Genomic DNA, 18,430 nt, shown 5'->3' on the forward strand with positions numbered 1-18,430 from the left:
GTTGTTGGGTTCTCTTATAGCAAGTTTTTCCAGACCCTTAAAGGGTATAGCCATGGGGCTAGTCGAGCATTACACTAGGGACGTCTTTCGTGATTCAGACGTTCGAAGGCTTTTTCGTGGTCAGTTAGTATACCAAATGATGGAACTCTTTAAACTCATTGACCTGCTCCAGGAAGATGCAAAGTGCGGCAGGTTGGTTCTCGCATGATCGTCCGGGCGGAATCCTGCCTGCTGCCGTCGGAGAATTGTCAACCTTTCCCTATATCTGAATTAGGATAAGTCGTCAAACTTGAAGAAGTTGTTCCAAGTGGTTAAGCCAACGTTTAAGCTGATCAGCTCGATATGTGAGTTACTCACATGTCGCGTCTTTCTCTTGCATCCACGGATTTGTCCTTAACCCAACCAGGCGTCGTTAAATATCGTATAGTAGGCGAATATCGCTGGTTGTTGCGCCTTGCCTCCCATCGTCGGCAGGGGAGTCCACCCGCGATCGCATCTCCCGTCTGCAGCCAGAGGCATTTGACTTAATTCTCTAGAGCCGCTTTTAGTTGGCAAGACTAGTGTTTGGCTCCTCTGGAAATGGATCAGCTGAAAATGGAGACGCTGTCTTGTTGAGTTCGTAATGGTGCTTTGGCAGTTCATTGTTGTGGAACATCTAAACCAAGATGAAAACAGTTCTAGGTGCTCCAATCTGCCAAGTTTGTGGAAGAGAAGAAGGCGGGGGTGAAAAATTAATTTCAGTGCAAAACGAAAACAAACCCGCTGGCTATCGCATATTGAAATCCAAGATTGCTGAATCGTGCATTTGGAAGATTGGAACACCTAGTGGTGTATTCATTTTGATCTAGACTACTCTGATTTGTCTAATGATGACGAAACGCTATATTAGTACTGCGACTCTCTTTTATGCGGAGTGGGCTCAACGAGCTGACCGTATGCTTCTTTGCGGCGGGTCTCAACATCAAGTCAGCAGGACCAGGTGGTTGTCAACGGGAACATCCCCTCAAACTTTGCAATAGCTGGACTATCGGAGAATTTCAATACCTTGATTGTTTGATATCATCAGATGGAACCACGAGTCAGAAAGGCTGGAGCTACCTTCGTGAGTTTACGAAATATTTGGAGACAAAGGTATCAGGATATGTATGAAGAAAAAAAGGATATGATAGAGATATATGCTCGTTCTTTCGTTTAAATACTATTGGTGTCAAATTTACGGTCTTTAAATAACATATTGCGTCCCAAGATAAAAACAGTGATGCATCAAAGTTGAGGGGTGAGGGGCTGACATAAAACCATAGAACCCCGACCAATTGGCAAGTGAGTTGATCAACTCAGCTTTAAATCTTGGACACTAGTAGGAGATTTTTTTGGTAAATGAGTAAAACGTTGCGATTTTACAAAAAAAAACTCAGTCGTGAATCGAGATACATTCCTTTGAGTTCGCAAATGAATTGCTTGACAAAATATATTCTAGTTACAAGTAAAGATTGTCGCTTCGGTTCCCTTTGTTCTGTTATCCGAAACATGTTGAGTATAGAACTGTCAAATCGTATGGATTTTTCTATCATTTAGCACCCTATCCTCGCCAGCAAAAGATGTTCCGGACAGCGATGACAGCGACAATCTTTATCTTGTAACTAAAATATATTTTTGCTTGACGCTTGCGATTTGGGCAGGGTTTGCAGAAATCGATCTCAATAGATAACGAACAACGATAAAAGAAAGGCAAAAACTGTTCCGAATCATAACAAGCCATGAAAACAAATTCAAACTTGTAATACAAGTGCGAAAAAACAGAATCGGATAAGCAGCCCCCACAGAAAAGTGATGATTCTCGCACAGGAACCGCACAGCATAGCTCTGGTTCTCACAAGTTCCAATAATCCCGCTTCCACGGGTCTTCCGATGACAATTGACCGCCAGGGTTGCTTGCTTAGCTGGTAGTGTAGCCTGGTCACTGTTGTCCATCTGACATCAGCTAGAGTGAGAGGGTGCGTCCTGTGGGGTCTGCCTAGGATGTGGTGGGGTTCGACAGTTGGCTCTGTTGAACTTCTATAAAAAGCTGCATGTGTCCCCTATCAAAGCGACCGTGTACCGCTCAAAGCGCACTAGCCTAGTCCTGGTGTTGGATGGGACTTTAAACAAATTTGACCCGACTGATCGAGCGTATGTTCACCAAGGAGGTGCGGCTCCTACAGCGTCTGTTCTGGCATCCAGCGGCAGAGTATGAAATGCAATTCCCCGGAAGCTATACCAAAGATGACAGCCCCATCCCGGTGGATATGGAACCTTGGGCCAACAACCTACTGTTCCCGAAACATCAATTTGTTCGAGATAATGAAAGAATACGGATTGATTTTACGGCGACGACTCTTAGCGCGAAACAACGAACACGAATAGGAACATGGAACGTTTTAACCCTAGCCCAGCAGGGTAAATTGGCACAACTTGCCAATGAGACACGTCGCATGAAGCTTGAGATCCTGGGACTGAGTGAAGTCCGTTGGCCAAACTTTGGAGAACACAAAACGCTGTCGGGACAAGTTCAGCTATACTCCGGTTTACGAGGTGAACACGCTCCCCGGCATCGTGGAGTTTGGCTTCCTACTAAGTGCTCAGGGACACTCTGCGCTTATGAAGTGGGGACCTATAAGTGAAAGGATAATCGTTGCCAGATTTAGAACACGGATTCGAAACCTTACTATATTCCAATGTTATGCGCGAACCAATGCTGCCGATCTGCAAGACAAAGAGAACTTCTACAGCCAAGTCAATGCCGTCGTAGATAGAATTTCAAAGGGTGATATCAAGATCTGTTTGGACGACTTCAATGCGAAGATCGGATCCGACTACTCAAACCATGAGCGCATTATGGGACGCCATGGTCTCGGAGAAATGAGCGAATTTTGTGGTAAAAACGACATGGCGATCGGGGGATCACACTTCCCTCATCGACCGGTTCACAAGGTCACGTGGGTCTCCCGTGACGGATTTACAGAAAATCGAATCGACCACATCTGCATCAGCCGAAAATTGAAACGGAGCCTTCTTGATGTACGGAATAAACGTAGTGCCGATATCGCGTCTGATCATCACCTCCTCATCGGCGCAATACGCCTGCGCATTGCGCGGATTCGTCGGCAGGAGGAGAGAGTTGGACGACGGTTCAACACACGCCGACTGGAAGATGCCACGGTGAAACGGTCCTTCGTTGAAGGACTGGAGACGCGTGCTGCAGATATTCCGAAAGGTGGCAGTGTGGAAGACCAATGGACCGCCTTCAAGAATGCCTTCATCGCCACCAGCGAGAACAATCTGGGCGAACTGTGCACCCAGAGAAAACAATGGATCACCGATGAGACCTGGAGGAAGACAGAGGAGCGGAGAAAAGCCAAATCCGTGATAGAGCGATCAAAAACCAGAGGAGCCAAAGTCTTAGCCCGTCAATGATACTCGGCTCGGGACATGCGAGCATGGGCAGACTCTCTGGCCGACGAAGGAAAGAGAGCCGCAGCAACCGGGGACATTCGCCTACTCTACGATATCTCACGACGATTAAGCGGGGCGAAGATGAATGCAACGATGCCTGTGAAAGACGCGAATGATCAGTTATTGACCGACCCAACTGACCAGCTGAAACGCTGGTTCGAGCACTTCGAACAACTTTTTCAAGTGCCAGCCAGGTCACCACCACCTCGGCATGATCTGCCTAGAATCCGACGTATAACCTGCGTCAATACCGAAGCTCCATCACTCCAGATTGAAACAGCCATCCAAAGCATGAAATCCAGGTGTCGATCGCATATCAGCCGAGATGCTCAAAGCTGACACCATGACATCCACTCAACTACTGCATCGTTTATTTCGTAAGATCTGGGACACCGCAACTTTCCCGTTCGACTGGATGCAAGGTATCTTAGTGAAGGTACCCTGACTGACTGTATGCGATAACTGGCGAGGCATTATGTTGCTGTGTACTGTTCAAAAAAGTTCTATGCAAAGTAATCCTGGCCCGGATTCATGAGACGATCGATGCGACTCTCCGGCGGCAGCAGGCAGGATTCCGTGCCGGAAGATCCTGTGTGGACCATATTGTCACGCTTCGTATCATTCTGGAGCAGGTCAACGAATTCCAAGAGTCCCTTTACTTGGTATTCATTGACCACGAAAAAGCTTTCGACCGTCTCAATCACGGGAATATGTGGGGCGTCCTGAGACGCAAGGGGGTTCCTGAGAAAATCATCGGCCTCATGGAGGCACAGTACGAGGCCTTATCGTGTAGAGTGCTACACAATGGGGTCTTGTTCGACCCTATCCGGGTCGTAGCTGGTGTGAGGCAAGGATGTATTCTATCACCGTTACTGTTCCTCATCATAATCGACGAGATTCTGGTAGGTCCGAACTCCGGGCTGTTATGGCAGCCTATAACCATGGAGCACCTAAAAGACTTTGAATTGGCTAATGACGTTGCACTCCTCGCTCAACGGCGCTCTGATATGCAGAGTGAGCTCAACGACCTTGCCGAGCGCTCCTCTTCGGCAGATTTAGTCATCAGCGTCAACAAAACCAAATCGTTGGATGTAAACACGGTGACTCTTTCCAGTTTCACAGTAGCCTGGCAACCAGTGGATAATGTTGAAAGCTTCCAATATCTTGGTAGCCAAATGGCGTCAGACGGCGCTACCAAGAACGACATAGGCGCACGGATCAAGAAAGCAAGGGCTGCCTTTGCGAGTTTAACAAATATCTGAAAAAAAAAACAGACAGACAAGTGGACGCACCAAAATACGAATTTTCAACTCTAACGTGAAATCTGTGCTGTTATACGCTAGCGAAACATGGTGTGTATCAGTGGAGAACACTCAACGGCTGGAGGTGCTCATCAACAGATGCCTGCGGTATATAATTCGGGCCTGGTGGTCCCACAACTGGATCTCAAACAACGAGCTCCATCGTCGTTGTTACCAGTCGATAGCAACAGAAATTCGGGATCAGAAGTGGGGCTGGGTCGGCCACACTCTACGTAGGGGCGGAAACGCAATCTGTGAACAAGCATTAGACTGGAACCCAGCGGGACATCGAAGCAGAGGCAGACCAGAGCCTCTTGGCGGCGAAGCCTCAATAAAGAAATAAAAGAAGTCAACCGAAATCTAACCTGGCAACAGGTGAAAGCGATAGCAGGGCAACGCTCAGGATGAAGATCTTTCAAGTCGGCCCTTTGCACCACCGGAGGTGTACAGGATCCATAAGTAAGTAAGTAAGTGAGTAAGTCGAAATACATATCTGATAAAGGTACAATACAGTAGTGGAATTAAATGGAATTGTACAAACTCGTTTTATGACAAGAAGATAAAATGCATCATCAGAACCAGTGATATCCGCGTTTGTAGCTTTTTAAAAGCAAATTTATCATGAGATTATAGCCTTTCTAATCAGTTTATTATCATTACAACTTGCGAAAAAATCACTCGTGGTATGCTACATATCGTCATACAGAGATGATAAGTGAGAGATTTTTTCATTCTCTTGCGGATTCAATCCATGGATTTGAGATTGATTTATACTAAACCAGAACATTTCAAATCAGTTGAACTAATTTGTCATTAGATGACTTTTGTTATGACTTCAAATCATAATATAAATATATTTAAAATCGAATTGAAATCATCCACCTGATTTGACTTGCAAATGATGTCTAATACTCCAATAGGTGGTAAATCCATTCAATGCTTAAAGCCACCTGAAGTCAGTCACTCAGTGCTGCCCAACCTAGGATTTTTTTTCATCATCAATGCATAGCAAACAAGCGATGACCAACTCATCCAGAGTCGAGTGGTATCAAAACACTCGAGTAATCACGATACGCCTATAACGCTTGGACATGGAGTGGCGTCCCTTTCTCGTTTCTGGTTGAAAGGATGGAAAAAGGGCGAAAACTGGAACAATATTTTCTCTGAACTACTTGACCGGTAGCTTGAGCAAACAGCACGCACTAACGCATATGAATCATGGTGAACATTTGAGTTCTTCTAATATGTAGCTGACAGAAAATATCAGAGCATGATTTATTTACCTAATTGTGGTTATAATCATCATGAGGCACACTCATAACTGTCAAATTACTGTCACAGATGTCAAATTTTTTGTGCAATTCGCCTAGCCCCGCAACAATCTTTGCTTGTCGGCGAATACCTTCAATAAGAATTTGGCTTACGACGGCTATAATTAGGCATTGAAGAAAATGCAACATTGTAGCATGGGATGAAATGCCTGAAGCGATGAAATGTCGACGTTCAATGTAGGGTAACGGGAGGTAATGTTAGTCCTGGATGTAACGTTGGCTCAATAATTTTGTAGAGAGTTATTTATCACTGCATCTTTAAAAAAGTGTATCAAGCATATTTAATTTGCATTACGCTAGTTTTACGCAATTCTTCAACCGATAAGCGCAATAAACCTGCGTGAAAAATCGTGTTAACTCGGTTTTTTAGCAGCCACTTAAGCAGGCTGGCAAGTTCAATTACTTGATTACTTGGCGTAGTATCCAAGAGTGAGCAAGCCGTCTGATGTTATAATTTTGATTAGAACTTCAATATATGAAGAATTACAACGATAAATGTGCTCAACTACAGCATATTAGTTTTGAGCCATATACCCTATTTATTCTAATTTTTTAAATCAGTTCTGCATAACACTTCTAAATTCTTCTTGCTTTTGTCCCAATCAAATTCAATGAGGACTTCACCTACGTAATCATGCTTCTTGGAAACTAAGGTATGTTGGAAATAATGTTTACAATTCTTTTAATCGGGTGATTCTTGAAAACAAATATATTATTCAAACCAAAATGAAATCCTTATCATTATCGCAGCGTGATGCGTTCCTTACCACTTTTCGTGAACCGATCCCTTATGCACCAGCATAATAATTAAGACGCCCGGTTGTCCGCGACCGGCCACGTATCCTTTTGATTCATCCGTCAAAAGAGAAGGGATAAAACAAACACATCATCGGCGGACAGACACTTTCGCGTTGGCACCGTCGAAATGAAGATCCTTTCGGGTCCGGGACTTTGATTACCAAGCGCAGGTACGAGGGAAATTAATTGATCAGCCGTAAAATTGTGCCGGGACCGTATCGCCTGCCTGTCAGGATCCAGCGAAGCTGCGTAGTGACTGATGGATTTGGAGGCGTGAGACCGTACAAATTCTTTCGCGACCCCGCGTAGTGTGATTCTGAAGGCGGAATCCTTTGTGTTTACAACGCGATGAGTTGTGCTGTGATGACGAAATTTTGTTTTATTTTGGATCAACTTTATATTGAAATTACGCAAATGGAAAATGATGGAACATTATTCACCCTTTGATAATAATTCAGGCTATTCCATTGAATGGAAAGCTCCCTCTCGAAAAAATTCAAACGAATCACGAAGGATCTGTTTGCGACTGGTACGGATGGACGAAGCCAATTTCGAATGTTTGTTCAGCGGGCTTTGTGTCCACTCTTGAATGGTTGCGATTAACGCGGTAAACATTCGCGAGACAACAATGTGGATTGGATAGTAAACCGGGCGCTATCATATCCAGTGTAATGGGATCTCATTCTGTGCGGTATGGTGGAGATTTTCAATGAAATTGGTCAAAATATATTAATATAAATAATATTTAATTTAAATAAATCAAAGCACAGTCATAAAGACGACTTAGTACTATCCCATTTAATTCCACCACTTGATTGTTACGTTGCAGATACATTTATAAATAAGGATAAAATTAATTTGTATTGAATAAGGGATAATTCTAACTTGTCAGCTGTGCTGGTGACAAGATTTCATTCATGTCTTTCTCGTATACTAAGTACGTATATGTACGTAAAGGCTATAATATTATGTTATATTAATATTATGTTCGTTCCAAAAACAAACTTTAAAAAAAAATTAGCTCGACGAATTTCAAGCTGCGTCCACGCAAGGTACCCAGCATCAAATGTAGTCGTGCACACGTATACGCTAAGGACAAAGGCGAGGCCTTGTTGTTGAAAACTGGCAAGAATAAGTACGCCGAAGTCCATAAATCGATGCAGGCGGCCGGAAAGCTTTTGACGCTGAGTCAGGACGTGCGAAGCGTCAGATGCACCAAAACCGGTGAAATGATCTTTGTTCTGTGCAAGTGCGGAGTGCAAGCTAGCGGGAGGGACTATAGGAAGCTGACCCAAGAGGTCTTGGGTGATACGTTCAACTAGATCAGTGGATCTCAACCTTTTTCTTGAGAGGTACCCCTTCGAACTTTTTCATTAATTGAGGTACCCCCTATTTTTTTGCTGTAAATGAAAAAAGTGTAAATCATAGCATATATCAAAAATGGACCTGAAACCTAACGGGATATATGGCTCTCCAAAAAGTTGGATGAACCTTCATAGATTAAGCTTTCTACAGGACTTTCATGACTATTGGAGCCTTCCGAGCCTCTTGAATGGAGGCTTCCGAGCCTATTGTAAGAAGTCTTCCGATCCTCTTAAATGGCGGCTTTCAATCCACTTAAAAGAAGGCCTCTTTGCATCTTAATAGATCGCTTCATAGCCTCTTGTAAGATGAATTCCGAGCCATTTGAGGGGAGGCTTCGGAACCTCTTGAAAGAAGTCTTTCGAGTCTCTTGAAAGGGGACTTTCGAATGACTTGAGCCACATGAAATGAGGATTCCGAGCCTCTTGAAAAAAGCTTTTCGAGCATCTCGAGAATCCATACCTTTTGAAAAAAGGCTTCCGAGCCTCTTAAAAGCATGTTTCCGTGCCTATTAAAAGGAGGCTTTAGAGCGTTTTGAAAATAGGCTTACAGGCGTTTTGAAAGCAGGCCTTCAGGCCTCTTGAAAGGAGGCTTTCGTGCCTTTTGTGTAAAGGCTTCCGGGCCTCTTGAGAGGAGGCTTCCGGGCCATTTGAAAGGAGACTTCCGAGCTTTTTGGAAGGAGACTTCCGAGCTTTTTGAAAGGAAGCTTCCGGGCCTCTTGAAATGAGGCTTCCGGGCCTCTCTAAAGGAGGCTTCCAGGCCTCTTGAAAGCAGCCTTCCGGCCCTCTTGAAAGAAGGCTTCCGGGCCTCTTGAAAGGAGGCTTCCGGGTCTCTCGAAAAGAGGCTTCCAAGCCCCCTTGAAGAAGGCTTCTGAGCCTCTTAAAAGAATGATTTCGAGTCTCTTGAAAGGAGTTTTCCAAAACTCTAGAAAGTAGGCTTCCGAATCTTTTAAAAGGTGTCCTCCGAGCCTCTTGAAAGAGGCTTCCGAGCTTCTTGAAAGCAGGCTTCTGAACTGTTTGGAAAGAAGTCTCGAAAAGCGTAGAAAGATGCTTTCAATCCTCTTGCAAAAAAGCAACTGAGCTTTAAAAAAACTTCATGCCTCTTAAATTGTGGCTCCCGGACCTTTAGATTCGAGAATTTTGTTTGGAAGCATATTTTTAACATATTATCCAACATTTTGTAGAAGTGAGGCAGCCTAGGGCTAAAAACCTCTCGAATAAAGACAAAATAAATCATTTTGTTTCAATCAGGTAGATCGCATTGGAATTTTCAACATTTGTTCATTCGACGATTTGTGCTTTTGATCTGTTGTCCACAGTCCTTCATACACTGAGCGAGTTGTGGAGGGCAGGATTCAATAGGCTTTGATTTACTGATCGTTATGCATATTATGTACAAAACAATATTTTGAAATTAAAAACCTTACACTATATCAATAAATTTTGATTGGAATTGTAATACATCCGCCATTACGCATTTTTGTCCGAGGTACCCCCTCGGGCCAGCAAAGGTACCCCCAGGGGTACATGTACCCCAGGTTGAGAACCGCTGAACTAGATAATCGACCGGCTATCATCAGACCTAGTTGGTCGGAAACTTTTCGTCATAGCGGGAGACTTTGATGCTTGGGCAGTGGAGTGGGACAGTCGCTGCACCAATCGTAGGGGTTAAGCGTTACGTAAGGCGCGTGCGAAGCTCGACCAAGTGCTAGTCAATAATGGTTTCACTTACACATTCCGTAGGAAAAAAATCTTCGAGGCTGAGGCGAGACGAAGAATGCAACGTGCCCGCATCGAGGAGGCAACAGCGGTCCGCCGTGAAGTGTTTCGTGCTGTGAAATTGGCGCACATCAAGGCCATTAAGAGCAGCAAGAGAGTGTTTCGACAACCTGTGCGAGGGAGCCAACGCGAATCCGTGGTGTAACGCCTACAGGATTTTGATGATCAAGACCAGAGGGGGGCTCTTCACCCCCCGAGCGGTCCCGGATAGGTTGGCGAGGATTATCGAGGTACTCCTTCCGTCCCGTCCCAAACGTCCCTGAACTCATGCACCGTACTAATGATGAACACAATGAACACGATGAACTTGGATGGTGGCTATTTTCCATTGTTCCTAAAGTTTCAGCGCGAGCGTGGTTCAGAGGCTTCATTCGCACGATGTCGAGGCTAATGTCTCTATAGAATAAATCTAGTCGATAGCAACCTATGTAGGTGTGAAGCCGGTTACGATGCCATCGATCACGTAGTTTATTATTGCACGGAAAATGACGCGTCAAGAGTGCAACTATTGGATACCCTTGTGGCCCGAGGTAAACAACCCTACAGGGAAGTAAGAGGCGTTTTGGGGGATCGCGATGTGGTTTATATGCAGGCCGTCTACGCCTCTCTTTGCTCGTCTGACATAAAAGTCTAATACCCCAATTTTTTTTTCTTGTCTTTGTCTTATTGTTCCGTGTACCGCGAAGCTATGGCCATCCGGAAGATGCTCCCTGATGAACTGAACCATACGAACCATAATTCGAGCACGACGCTACGCCACACCAGTCACGACGTCAATATCCCGGATGTGCAGCTGAAATATCCTAAACCTAAATCCCTATCAAGTCCGACCTGCATAAAGTAATCTCTAATCTTGAGTCTCCACGAGTATTTTGGTCTTTGTCCCTTCCCAACTAACTGTTAATGATAAGATGATATACACATTGTATTGATATCATACTTGATATGATCCGCAAAGTGTAACACACGACTGAGCCTTATAAATAAATGAAATGGTAAAACAAAATATGGTGAGTAAACATGCAGTCCCTTCCAAGTGTTAAATGGTACTGTGTTAGAGTGAAGGACTATCAATTACAAGATCCATAAATCGAATCCAGTTTTATACTTTTATTTTATTTTATTCCGCTGTAGTATCTTGCAACATTATTGGCATTTTACTGCAATCGAAGGATGTTTCCGTAGGCTCCACCCCTTGCGCTTGTTAGATTGCAAGAGAGTTATATTTGATGGCGCATATGCAAAGATTGTTTCTTTCCGAATAGTTGCAGCACAGTGAAATATTTAGTAGTGAAACAAGTTGTGCTGCTTGGGATGTGAGGAATGCATTCAACAGTGCAAGCTGAGATGCCATAACGCTCTCGTTATACCAGCTTGGCCTGCCAGTGGACCTGTACAGAATCTCAAAAAACTACTTCCTGAACCGAGTAATATTATACGAGACCAATGCCGGTCAGAGAAGCGTTCCTATTACTGCAGGAGTTTCACAAGGCTTAATTCTGGGCCCGGTATTATGGAACCTTATATACGACCAAGTTCTAAAATTAAAGTCCCCTACTAGTGTCAAGATCGTAGGCTTCGCCGATGATGTAATCTTGGGCGTCTACGGGGAGTGAATTCTTGGGGTAGAATTGACCGCAGCACACGCGATCAGAACGGCCGTATCGATTCTTAGGTACGGCGCCGGCGGTCCGTGCTGGACGAGTGCACTTGGGGTAACCAGTTACTTGCGGAAGCAGAAGAGCACGCACCGCTTGATATGTCTCAGAGTGATTATTGCGGTCCTAAGCTTCTTACCCAGCAACTCCTATCCCTACCTCCCCGTGGTGCTGGCCGGGATACGAGCAACCTTAGGGAAGATCGGGTAACCAACCCCGGTGGGAACTATGGTCGTATGCTGACAGGGAAGGGGGGTTTGCTCCTCTCCGAAGGTGCAAATCTTATTGAGCGACTGTTATCCATGCTAGGAACGGCTCACAACAACGTCTGTTCTCCATGTTAGGGGCGGCTGATCATCGTCCGAGTGCCAGCGAGGGACTCTAAGTGAAACTGTGCGCCATGGTCCACCGGAAATAAGGAGGAATGGTCTTTCGGAAATTCTAGGGGGTTTGGTGTCAGGCCCTGTAAGCCAGCCAAAAAAAAACTCACGCAACGAACTATCAACAAGTGAAGAGAGCAAGGACCGGAACCATCGGCGAAGACCACTGGGACGAAAAGGGACTAGCGATTGGAAACTCGGTTCGTGGAACTGCAAATCTCTCAACTTCATCGGGAGCACATGCATACTCGCCAATGTGCTCAAGGACCGTGGATTCGGCATCGTAGCGCTGCAGGAGGTTTGTTGGAAGGGATCAATGGTGCGAACGTTTAGAGGTAATCATACCATCTACCAGAGCTGCGGCAAAACACATGAGCTGGGAACAGCTTTCATAGTGATGGGCGATATGAGGATCAAAGACCGGTTCTTCAACTTCAGCATAATCAACGTCCATAGCCCACACTCCGGAAGCACTGATGATGATAAGGACGCATTCTACGCGCAGCTGGAACGTGAGTACGACAGCTGCCCAAACCATGACGGCACTTTTCCGACATTATCGCAAGGCGGATGATGAGGATGATGCAGATAGCCAGCAACAATGTCGAAAGAGCTGCCTCCAAAAAAAGAACTTTAGGCTCAGCAAGGCCATATGCATGCAAGAGCTTTGTCGTAATGCAGATAATTATATTATTACATATATTATAATCCATGGCGAGATGCACACAGGGTCGCTATGGCAAAGATTACGATACCGCAATACCGCCAGAGAGCTGCCTAGAAAAGTTTAGGACAATCAACGAAGGATTGTTTCCACACCACACCACGAATCAACGGTATGGCCACCCACACCCTATGGGGAGATTAACACCAGTACGGATGAAGCCCTGCTTACGAACCAAGAACTAATCATGGCTGCGAAAGACCTGAAAGTTAACATGGCTCCTGGACTAGTCGGTATCCCCAACTTGGCCTTAAAAGCAGCAATCCAGGCATTGGAAGCGGCAAAAACTAATATTGTTGCCGAAGCCGGGTAAGCCACTCGGGGACCAATCGGCCTATACACCTATTGTCTGCCAGACCTACTGGAGAAGGTCATTCTCAACAGGGGAGCTATCTACACAGAAGGCGAAAACTAATTGTCGCGTATGCAGTTTGGGCTCCGGAAGAGCAGATTCACAGCTGCCGATCTCTGGAAACTCGTTAAAGCCACTGAAGCGGCCAAGAAGTAAAACAGAAGATACTACTTCGCAGTGGTTACCTTGATCGTGAATAATTTTTGACGTAAACTACGTCTAAGGGGAAGACTCAGATACAGGGTGTAAAACCAAAATTTCCAAATTCGAGACCGTCACGAAATTTGGATAGATTTCAAACGCTAATAGCGTCTTTATCTTTCGATGGATTTTCGACATTTGCTTATCAATCGATTCAGAAACTCTCCAGCAATTTGCACATTAAATTGATACTATTGATTATCAACGTTAAACTATTGAAAATGTTGTTTCTTTCCAAACCGGGTGAAAAATTCAATTCCGTTCATAAATCCCTAACACGGACATCAGATTGCAGTAAGGTACGGGTCTTTTGATCCACTGCTTCGTTTTCCCTATGTATAAAAAGCCCCGTGTTTCGCGTGCGCGCGTCATTTTCATACTGGATATCACGGCGAGCGGACCAGGGCGTCCAGAAGCGGTCCCAGTGACAACGGCTGTCTCAGCGGATAATTTTTTTTCGGTCGGTGGTGGTGGCGGTCGTGGAAGCAGCAGCACATCATTTTCATCCATGTCCCATCTTCGGCGGATCTGGCAACCGACGGCGTTCGTTGAGCCGAATCATCGGATGGTGGTCGCGCAGCCCAGTGGCTGCTGATAAGGCACATAAGTGGCAATTAATCGGTTCTTTTCAGGACCATCATTATATTTGGGAGGAAGGTTAAGTTGAAATAATTTTCCTAAAGTGCAAGTGCAATTCTTCGGTGAAATTTTCTAGCGTAATTCGGAGTTATATGATTTTAGTGATTGAGAATGTTGATATTAGACGATCGTTCTTTATAGAACAAAGCATAATTGGTTGGCATCGGTAGCGGAATCATGGCATAAGTGCCGGTCCGAGCATAGGCTGTCATCGGAAGATGGCTACAGCAATTTATTCACTAATGTGGCGTTTGCAACGATTTGGATGTTGTCGGCACAACATGAAATTTTCCCGCGAGACTAATTTTGTATTTTTCCTGTTGATTGAAAATGAAATCGGTTCCGAGATGAACTTTATTCAAAGCGCAACGCTAACGTCGGTAGTTGAATCCCAAGCAAGTATTGGAAGGAGACCATGCAAAAATTGATTCGCATTATGACTGAAAACATTGTATGGCGTCAGTATTGATGTTTGCTACAGATTTTTTGACGTAAACTTCGTCTAATGGGAAGACTCAGATACAGGGTTTAAAACGGAAATTTCCAAATTCGAGACTGTCACAAAAATTAGGATAGATTTCAAACGCTAATAGCGTCTTTAACTTATTTTCGACATTTGCTTATCAATCGATTCGGAAACCCTTCAGCAATTTGCCAATTCTATTGATACTATTGATTATCATTAATGCTTAATATTTTCTACAACAAATATGATTTTGAAAAAGTATCACCGGCGCGTGCTTACTCGAAATCTACATGCTGATACATTTACAGTTACATCAAACAACTGAAAACCGAAATACGCCACTCCAAAATTACGAGGTGACAATTTTAGAAAAAAGACAAAAGATAGGAAAAATAACACGGTGTGTAGTGCCTCCCCGAGTCACCTTAAGGGAAGATCCTTTAATTACGGAACGCAATAATTATTCATTTTCAACCCTCCTCCCCTATGTCACACTTTTGTATGAAGCATCTAAAATTATGTATGGGTCGTCACACTTCGCCCAACACCCTCTAAGCGTTACGTAATTTGTGGACACTCACAAGAGCCACTTTCATTGATGGTAGCCGATCGTTAGTACTTCATATCAAATATCATTGCATATCAAAGAATATTGTGACCAAATTTCATAAAATTTGGTCAACAAAAACCCCCCTGACAATAATAGAACAAAACCTGCCAAAGCCGTCATTTCCCCTATTTCAGACAAGAAAATTTAATCTGAGCGCTGCTAATGTTGATGACGACGACCGCGCGACCCACACCATCGCCGGGAATAAAATTTCCGGTAGGAGCTCCGCCGATGCCGAAAGTGGTACCACGGTCTGCTCTCCGCGACATCTCGAACGAAATGGCTCGCGCGCGCGGAAGAGCAGTAGTAGTAGTAAAATTCTTCTTTATTGTTTCATTTTCTGTTCTACAATTATTTTTACATGTACAGTGCTCGGCCTGCTTGGCCTCCAACTTCAATTTTAAATTTTATGTTTACATTGTTATTTAAGTGTTAATATGATATATCATGACGGCCTTTAGGAGGCGCTGGTGTGTTTTTAAATTTGATAACCTAACTACTATGTACACTAATATTTACAATAAAAATTTGATAACCTAGATTGGAACTAGCGCCCTAATTGGAGCCTGATCCGAATGCAAGCAACGGACCCTAAACTTTTCTTTACACTCACCAAAGCGTTCATGTAAGGTTTTTATTCCGGCCAGACGGTGGACCTCGGATGTTCTTGTCCTGGGAGGGGTGTTGAGGATCATCCTCAGGAATTTGTTTTGGACCCGTTGAAGTTTGAGGTGGTGGGTTTTAGCGCAGCTCTCCCAGACCGGCATGCCATATTCGATCACAGGGAGGATGATTTGCTTGTAGACAGCAAGCTTATTTTTCAGGGACAATGACGACCGGCGGTTGATCAAAGGGTACAGTAGTTTCAACAAGACGTTACACTTTGTCACCGCTTTGTCAACCTGTTGCCTGAAAATAAGCTTGCTGTCGAGGGTCAAGCCAAGGTAGTCGGCCTCATTGGCCCATTCCACAGTCGTGCCATTGAGGATGATTTAACAGTCAGGCGGAACATGTTTAGGGGATTTAGAGTGGGGAAATATGATGACCTGGGTCTTCGCCGAGTTGATACAGATCTTCCAGCTTGTGAGATACTCTGTCAGGGCATCCAGGCCTCGTTGGAGTTTTGCCACTAGCGCTCTGATCACTCTACCGTTGTAGACGATGGATGTGTCATCTGCGAACAGAGACAGAATGCCGCCTTCTGGAGGTTCTGGCATGTCGGAGGTGAACAGATTGAAAAGCAGGGGCCCGAGGATACTGCCCTGGGGAACGCCTGCGACGATGTTGTGCGCATTGGAACTCGCTCCGCTGATTGAGACCCGGAATGACCTTGCCGACAGGTAATTGTTGATGATTTTCACCAGGTAGCTGGGAAGATTGTAGCGTTGTAGTTTGTACACCAGGCCATCATGCCATACATTGTCAAATGCCTTCTCGACATCGAGTAAGGCCATGGCGGATGTTTTCGAAACAAACTTGTTCCGTCTGAGGACGTTGGTAACTCGGGTCAGTTGGTGTACAGTTGACCGACCGCGTCGGAAACCAAACTGTTCCTCGAGCAAGATGTTGAGATTTTCGGCAGACTCAAGTAACCGATGATGAATAGCTTTTTCGAATAGCTTGGATAACCCTGAGAGAAGACTGATGGGTCGATAACTTTTGGGCGAGGAAGGATCCTTCCCAGGCTTCCGGATGGGGATGACTTCCAGGACGATGGGAAGTAGCCAAGCCGGAGACACTGATTAAAGATCAGCGAGAGGTGCTCAAAGAACGGAGCACTCATGTGTTTGAGCTCGAGATTCAGGATGCTGTCGAAGCCTGGGGCCTTCATGTTCTTCGACGATTTGATATAGGCCGTCAATTCGTCAGCTGAGATCTCCAACTCCTCCGAGAAGTCGTTGGGAATCAAATGGATGTTGTTAGCATGCTCGTTGACGGCTGCTTCGTGTGGACTGACGATGTTCTGCCCAAGATTGTGTGAGCTGACGAAGTGACGACCTATTTCAGCGACCTTCTCTGCAGGAGTTATCAAGCGATCCTTAGAGCCATTATTGTCTAGTGGGATCAAAGGTGGAATGGGCCGAGGCTTGGATTTTAGAATTTTGGTCATTTTCCAGAACGGCTTAGCATAATCTGGGAGAGTGCGGATCTTATTCGAGAAGTCGTTATTTTTGAGGTCCACCATTCTGGCCTTGATAATTTTTGTGATTCGATTGCAGCGTGTCTTAAGCTCAGGCAGTCCAGTACGCTGAAACTGCCTGCGAGTGACATTCCGCAATCGAATCAAATCTTTGGTGAGTGTATCGATGTTTAAGGAGTTGCTTACCTGCCGAGCCGTCGGTACGTGTTGCTCTCGGGCCGCCGTGATCGCCTCCTCGATAGCGCACAGCTGGTGGTCGATACTTTCCGGCGTCTCCGGACGCACCTCGTAGTCGACGGTGTTATCGACGCACTGCTGGAAACGCTGCCAGTTCACTCGGTGGTAGTTCCGCCGTAACTGCTGGTGCCGATTGACCGAGGAGCCCAGTTCCGCCACCACCGGATAGTGATCCGAACTGAGCTCCTGGTATACAACCGGCTGCGAGACGTGGTCACTCAGGTTTGTTACGTAGAGGTCGAGCGTTGCGTGGGCACCGGACCGACTCAGCCGAGTGGGGAATCCGCTCAGGATCGTGTAGTGGCCTTCCTCCATGTCGTTGCTCCAGATGGTGCCGTTTCGATTGCCGCGACTGTTGCCCCAGGCTTGATGTTTGGCATTCAAGTCGCCGGCAATGATATACTGGCCTTGCCTCCGCGTCAGCTTTACGATGTCCCTCCGAAGGGCAGCCGATGATCCATCGCCGGCTTTGGCTTGCGTTGGACAGTACGCCGCGATGAGCGCGATTGTGCCGACCGAAGTGGTGATTTCGACACCGATGGCCTCGATGACACTGAGCTGGAAGCTTGGAAGCAGACGACAGTTGATGTTGTAGCGAAGAGCGATGGCCACACCACCTCCCCTGGTCGGCCGGTCGAGTCGCACGATGCGGAAGTCCGGGATGTTGATGTTCACCTCCGGTTTTAGGTGTGTTTCGGTGATGAACGCCACGTCTATTTCCTTCTCCTCAAGGAAATCCTTCAGCTCGATTGTTTTGCTCTTTAGCGAGCAAGCGTTCCAGTTGACCAGGCCCACCCTAGCAGCCATTTTCAATGATGAACATGCCAAGTGTGAAGACCTGGTCGAATCGGGTTTTGCAGCCGCGCAGTCGAGTGGCGAGCTGCGCGAAGATCGGCATCAGTTGCTCCGGAGTGTACAGCGGGCAGATTCTTCCGGTGGGACGGCTTCGTTCTCCGACTGC

This window comes from Armigeres subalbatus, chromosome 1, assembly GCF_024139115.2.
Source record: "Armigeres subalbatus isolate Guangzhou_Male chromosome 1, GZ_Asu_2, whole genome shotgun sequence".
NCBI lineage: Eukaryota > Metazoa > Arthropoda > Insecta > Diptera > Culicidae > Armigeres > Armigeres subalbatus.